Below are 8,076 nucleotides of genomic sequence, written 5' to 3'. Positions count from 1 at the left end.
TTGTTGGGCTCCATCTAGTCGAGAACAGCTTAACAATGCAGTGAACAACAGATCTGAGCCCGGTCTCATCCTGCACAATCTCCACACTTCCCAACACATTGCGGTGCGGCAGTCACCGTTTCAATGCAACCGGTGAAAGGTGTTTCTCTTCTTTGCTGACTCTCTACATTTGACAGCATCATCTCTCTCTATATGCCCTGAGCATGTAAGACAAAGTCTCATCATTCTTGCCATCCTTCTAACCATGTACCACTTAATTTAGGGAAACCAGAATTTTAAATCACGTTAGTAAAGTAGTATGGAACTATGAAACAAGCAAAAGAAGTTTGACATTTGAAGAAAATAAAAGTGAGCCAGACAAGGTAAATTACTTATAAAATAAGTATAGATGGGGAGAGAAAAATCTAAGCTAAACTCAGTATTTTATTTTTTTTTGTCTGCCCAAATCCGTCTCACACTAATTCATTGAAAAGTAGGTCTTATCATGTCACTTCTGTTTTATGCAAATATGAGGAATACCCATAGTTTATATAGGGATTGTGGTATTTACTACAAAATGGAGAACTTTAATTTACATCTTTTGCTGTTTCCATATTTTATTCTTGGATGTCTGGGGGACATTGACTTTTTTTATTTTTCAGTGAATCAATTTGCAGCAATCAGCACAGATCTTAAAAGAATTTGAATGATCTCAACTGGTCATACTTTATGAACTAAATTCCATTGGACCTGACAACACAATTTTTAGCTGGACTGTCTCCATTCACAATATCTTAATTTTCAGAGATTCAAATCATGAATAACAAACTCATTTTCTTCATTATGTTAGAGAATAATCTAAGTAGAGAGATTAAATAGAGTAAATAAATTTACTTGTGCACTACAATGTAATGGAAAATTGATGTCAAATAATGGTTTGGGAATAAACCTAGTGATCTATTAGTTTATGTGTTAACTGAACTGTACGCTGTTTCCCAGACATTTTAGAATTTATAAACATTGACTCTGTTTCATGAGTCTAAGAAAAGATGAACACATATGAAAGAACTCAGTAAGCCTTTGTTTTTTAAGAGTTGAATCAATTTCATTTTTGCCCCAATGTAATTCATTCACTTTTCTTTGCAGTGATGGCAATTCTCAATAAACTTCTCACCTTTATCTGGGAATGATGACTCATTACGTATGATTTATAAACTTAAAATTTGTTCCTTTTGAAGCAGATTCCCATGAAGAAAACTTGGAAAAAATACTTATGTAATATGAAAAATTCTTTTTTACTCACTTCCCTCATATATTAAAACTAACCCCTTGTTGCTTCTGTAGTTTTCATATTAAAATAATACTTTAATATAAAAGTCATTATAATAAATATGTACTTTTCATTCATACTTTAAAAAATAAAAAATGTCATTTTTATTACAAAACTTCAACTTTCTATTAGAATTGAATTAGTATGGCAAAATCATTTTGGTTACTCAGAAGAAACGATTACCCAGATGTTGAGAATCAAACCAAATGAACAACTGCAAATAATACAAACAACACATTTATTTAGAAAAATAAACCAAAAATGCTGTTTGTCTGTCTGTTACATTTTCCCATGAAGCATAGATAAATGGCTATAAAAATTTTTATATGTCAAATACAAATTACAAATGACTTTTTTAATTAATTAAAGAGAACAAATAGATGTTTAACACAAATGTTTAGTGTGTAGTTCACTGTATTTGACTTCTTGACTCAATGATACAAAATAATCGTCTTTATTAAAAAACTTTTGATCCCTTTTTAATTCATTCTACCACACTGATGTTTTTTATTTATCAATCTGTATTTATGTTGTTTTTAATCTGAGGCAAGTCAGTCTTTTCTTATAAGATAATAAATTTTTTCTAAAAGAAAAGAGAAACCACTTTTTTGAGAAATTTTAAGTGTTTCCTTTTGAGACTTCAGCAAGAAACTACTTGTGGTCTCAAAACTCATGGGACCATCTGTGCAAACAACAGCACACATCATTACCCTGAATGGAAGTGACAGTGCAAATATTTGAAGTGCATTGAGAAGTAATCAGTAAAAACTGACTTTTCCCCTTTCTCAACCAATGTGGAGTGAAGGATTAAATGTAGAAACTTTTCAAGCAATTGGTGACAATGCAGTTACTCCATTATGGCTTTGAGGGTGTACACAAAAGAAACAGTAAACCTCCCATTCCTCTGCAAACAGCAATAGACTGTCATACAATTGTTCTTTGCTGCAAAGCTCTGTTTGTTCTGTTTTCTTTTTGTCTATGTATTTTGACATTCTGAATAATTCTTGCTAGAGTTATTCCCTATTTCCATATTTTTACCTTTCCTAATGATACATAAATTTGTAATATTCTAGTTTAATGGCAGTATTTTCATTTTTGGGGGTTACTATCTGGGGATATTTATTTCCACGGTGAAATAAGATGGGTGTTTTGCTTCTGTTTCTTTTTTGGCTTGCTCGTTTTAGTTCTTTTCATCTCTTGATCTTTCTCTTCTGGACAATTTTTGAGTGAAGGAATTTAAGGCTGTGGCATTTCCCCTAACCCCCACTTCCCCCGCAAGACTCTACTCATGGGCTTCAGGCTAGAGGCAAATTATGAAGATCATATCAAAGATTATTTGTGCTCCAAAGCTGAGATATTTGCTTCTCTGAAATGGTCCAGTTTCTGGATACTTTAAAATCAGATTTAGTTTCAAGAAGCCACAATGAATGTGAAGTGACGAAGATGAACTAACATGCCTCCAAATAAAGATATTCCTTCCAACCTGAAGGAGCTGTCAAAGAAAGAAGACAAAAACCAAAGTTAGTTTTAACAATAAGAATATTTTTTAAACGCTCAACTATTAACAATGAAGTGACTGTTTATTGTTTTCATTGTTGCCATCAAGTTAGAAGTGACCCATAGCTGATCCTCTGGCAAGTTTTCCGAGACAGTTAATCCCAGGGAAGCGATCGCCCATCCTTCTTTAGCAGTATTAATTATTAACAAGTAAATCTTTATTGCACAATATATTCCTTTCAAATTTTAAATTAAACAAATGCTTGATAACTTAATAATGAAGATTTAGTTTCTATTTTTACTGCAGTATTCCTATTATTCCTGCTAACTTAAACTTACAAATTAATGTGATAATTTATAAATGTATAGGATTTTAAAATATTTTTTTAAATTCTTAAACCATAATTTTTTGGTAAAGTGAAGAAGACTTGAAGGAATTACTGAAGAAGATCAAAGATGACAACCTCCAACATGTATTGTATTTCAACATTAAGAAAACAAAAATCCTCTCCATTGAACCAACCAGTAGACAATATCATGATAAATAGAGAAAAGATTGAAATTGTCAAGGATTTCATTTTACTTGTATCCGCAGTCAATACCTAAAGTAACAGCAATCAAGGAATCAAAGATACTTTGAATTGGGAAAGTCAGTTACAAAAGATCTCTTTAAAGTGCTGAAGAGCAAATAGGCCAGTTTAAAGATTAAGGTATGCTTGATCTAAACCATGATACCTATTTTGACCTATTAACAGAAGGAGACAGTTTTTTGAAAAATATATCATGCTACGAAAGACAGAAGCTTAGAGAAAGTGAAGAAAATCTTTAGGTGGATTGAACCAGGAACTGTGAAAATGGACTTGAATATGGCAGGGGTCATTAAGATGGTGCAAGAATGGAACTTCTCAGATCTATTGTTTATAGGGTCATTGTATTTAATAAGTGACTCAATAGCAGGTAACAATGATACTTAAGTGTGTGTGTGTGTGTGTGTGTGTGTGTGTGTGTGTACGTGTGTGTATGCATAAACATTCATAAGTGATTGGAAAAAAATAATCCAAATTCTTCCATTTAAAACAAACAAAAGAAAAAACAAACAGAAGGAATTTCACAACAGTGTGTATAATATAAAATGTTTAGTGGAACTGTCTGTAGTATCTTTTGCTACTGACCAAAAGGCCAGGTGACTCTGGCAATTTGAATCCATCAGCAGCTCTGAGGGGCAAAAATCAATAGTCTTGCTTCATTCCTCAGAAATCTGATGGAAGGTTTCCATAAGCTTGGATCAACTCTATAATGGTGAGTTTGTATTTTTTATTTTTACTTATATAATATCACATTTTTCTTGTGTGTTGTGAATCTCGGTTCCAGCTGGACCTTAGGATGGCCTCTCACGTCTTGAGGAGGGACAAGTATAAAACTCTTGGGGCTCTCATGGCTTTCTTTTGGTCTCAAATGGGTGTCAGTAGAGGGGACTTGCCAGGTGAATTGGGAGTCTCTGACACAGAGTCTGCAACAGTTAGGTGTGTCAGAATTGTAAAATACTGTTTTTAACTGTTGGGGGTCAAAAATTCTTCTAGGTTGTATAACCCATGTCTGTCCACTTGCTGTACAGAGGTAAATTGTGGTTTCTTGTGAAGCTTAACACTCTGACACTGTTGTGTCAAATACGATAATGGCTTCCCATGGTGAACAGCATTTGGTGGAGCTCCCTGATTAAAACAAGCTTGGAAGCAAGAGTAACATCCACTCCCAAAATAGCTTGCCTCCAGAAACCCTATGAACATGGAGAAAGGATGAAAATTATACAAGTGTTCAGGTCTTTTGTTCATAGGGTCACTATGAGTCGCCTATAACTCAACAGCACTTAACAACAACAACAACAACATCACATTACTTAATATGAAGTTTTAAAACATTGTAGAATTGCCCTAAATTTATCTTTAAATTCCAAGAGCTCCCAAAATACTAGGGTTCTCCCTTAATATATAAATATATGCAATATTTTAACTTACACTTTAAGAGAATATATGTAAACATTTGTAAAGGATGAATATATTTCACAGAAATAAAATAGAAATTATTCTTTAACCCTACAAACACACACACTCAGAGCATCTCTTTGTACCATAAATTATTATTTTAATACTTTTATAACAAGTCCAGAGAATTATGAAAGTAAATCTGTTACTAGATTAGTTGAATAACAGGATAGTCAAAAGTAGTATTTTTTGAGTATTTTTGGTGCCTTAAAGCTATCTGAAATTACTTCCAGAACATTTTCATAAGGTAGAGGAACTCTAAAATTTAGATGCGTTACTTTCTCTACTACAGATATGCAAACATACACAGATACATACAAATAGACAAGAGGGTAATCACTTAATATCGTAGTTTATCACATAAGACAAACTTAAGAATTAATATTACAAACAACATAGCTTCTGTCAAGTTGATTGGTATCTATTTTCAAAATCATGTTGACCTCAAGAGTACCAGAATAGAACTGTCCTCCAAAGGTTTTCAATTACCGATTTTTCAGAAGTAAATCATCCCACCAGATGCTCTGCTGGAGAAGGAGGAAAAATCTCCTCCTGTACCAGTCAGATCTGATGTGACAGTACACACACACAAAATAATAAAAATAACATAAAAAAAGAAGTAAATCATCATGGTTTTATTGAGGGTGTCTTGGAGTATACAAATGGGTGGATCGACGCAGTGACTCCAGCAATGTGCTTGAGTGTGTTGTAGATTCTGAGAATGATACGAGACAGGACCAGGTTCATATCTGTTGTTCATAGGGTTGATGTGAGCTGTACCTGACTAAATTACACCTAACAACAACAAGAAATATCCAAGGGATTTTCATACTACTACTCTCAACTACTGAGGGAGTTCCAGCAAATGTGTTACACTGGCAACCAAAATGTAGGTGGTTCAATCCCATGAGCTGGTCCTTAGAAGAAGATGGGTAATCTTTTCCCATGCAATTTAGAGCCTCTAACAACCCACCAGAGGTTCATCTCTGAGTTGGTTCCAACTCCATGGCAGTGGCATTGATCCATAACAAGTCATTTGTACTGAGGTATTAAAGAGTGTTGGTTGTTACTGTCAAGTAGGAATCAAACTATAGCAGGTTTTCAGAGGCAGTAACCATGCAGTAGGAGATTGTCCATCTTTCTCTGAAGAGTGACTGGTGAGCTTGAACTGTGTACTTTTTTGTTAGCAGCACAATTCATTACCACTAAGCCACCACCAGAGAGCTCTCTGGCAGTAAAAGCACTCTATGAAAAGTACTTCAACATAGAAGTTGAACTTGTGTTTTTAACTATGAATGTGATTATTACTATGAATTTCATTCCTTGTATAACTATGTGATTGTCTGATTAAAAATGGCCAAAGTAAATCCATCTCATCTCACTAATGCCTAGAATGTCAATGTTCATGTGTTTCATTTAATTTTTCACAACTTATTAGAAAAGCAAAGCATTCATGACATTGGACCTTATGAAGAAGAATGTGGAAGGAAGGAAGGAAGGAAGCTTTGGAGGAAGACTTATCAATAACCTTTCTTATGTATATGAGACAACCTTGCTTGCTAAGTGAGGGGACTTGAAGATGTTACTGCAGAATATTAGACAATGTAGCTGTCAATATGAATTGCATCTAATGTCAAGAAAATAAAAATTCTTACCTATAGACCAATAGGTAACATCATGATAGATGGAGAAAAGTTTGAAACTGTCAAATTCATTTTACTTGAATCCATAATCAATATGTTTGATATTAGCAATCCAGAGATCAGAAGATATAGTGCACTGGGAAAGTCTGCATTCAGAGATCTCTCCAAATTATTTTGAAGCAATGATGCCGGTTTGAGGACTAAGAAGTGTTTGACATAGGGAATAGTATGTTCAGTCACTTGCTATACATCAGAGAGCTGGAAAACGAATAAGGAAGACAGAAGAATAATTGGTATCTTTGAGTTGTGGTGTTAGAGAAGAATATTGGACTGGGAGGGCAGTCATAAGCAGGTAGGACCTTGCACCCTTGACCACACACTTGATAAAGATAGTGCAGCTGCCTGTTGAGAGAAAGGTGGTCTCTGTCTCCTGAGCTCATTAGTAGAAAACTTTAGAGTAGATGGACAGCAGTCAGGTGAGATTCCTGCAAGACTGTGCTGCAGACTAAAGAGAATTGGAAGAAAAGGGGAGATTTCACACACACAGGTCTATGCTAGAACCTGGCATAATGAGTTGTTGGAAGAAAAGGGGAGATTTCACACACACAGGTCTATGCTAGAACCTGGCATAATGAGTTGTCTTCTGCCATAAGAGGGACATTTTAAGTCTGCAACTAATAAAAAACATTATAAAGATAACTGTTGGTCATTCGAATGTCCTCCTCTGTGAAAAGTCTTTCCTTGTATCTTGCCCATTTTGTAATTGGATTATCATGTTTTTTCTTCTGGAGGCCCAAGATTATTCTGTAAACTTTCACTATGAGACTCTTGTCTGAGAAAATATTGCCAAGTGTTTGTTCCCAATCAATAGGTTTCTTTTCACCTTGTTGGAAGAAGTTTTTGTTGAACACAGAGATTTAATCTTTAGAAGGTCCCACAGACACATAAAGACATGCTCAAAACCACTGGCAAGAAGAGAGATGCAAACCAAAACCCAATGATATACCATTGGAGAGGATGTGGTGAGATAAGATCTCTTATACGTTGTTGGTGGGATCAATCATTTTGGAAGGCAGTTTGTCATTTCCTCAAAAAGCTGAACATAGACATTCCATATGACCTAACCTATTACACCACTATGCCCTGAGAAAATGACAACTGAGGCACAAACAGAGAGTTGTACACCAGTGTTAATAGGATCGTTATTCACCGTCACAAGAACATGGAAACAACCCAGATGTCCAAACACAATGAAATGGATTGAGAAAGTATGGTACATTCACACCATGGAATACTATGCAGCACACAGGAGCAATGATTTTGCAAATTACTACCTAACATGGGAGGGACTGGAGAGTATTATGCTAAGTGAAGTAACTCAGTCTGATAAAGACAAATGCTGTACAAGACCATTATTATAGAATGCATATGAGGATCTAAGATGAGGTGAGATAAGCAAAGGAGTGAGGATGGGGGGTGCTTAATCATAGCGTCTCACAATTTGATGGGTATAGGGAGGGGTGAGTAAAGGAAAATGGAAAGATCCAGTGTGAAATACAATGTATACGAACTTTGTAAGTAAACC

Source organism: Elephantulus edwardii, unplaced genomic scaffold (genome assembly GCF_000299155.1).
Source record: "Elephantulus edwardii isolate Elephantulus edwardi_28Jun2011 unplaced genomic scaffold, EleEdw1.0 scaffold00046, whole genome shotgun sequence".
Taxonomy (NCBI): Eukaryota; Metazoa; Chordata; class Mammalia; order Macroscelidea; family Macroscelididae; genus Elephantulus; species Elephantulus edwardii.
The sequence above is the reverse complement of the archived record's forward strand: the minus strand, read 5'-3'. Positions refer to the sequence as shown.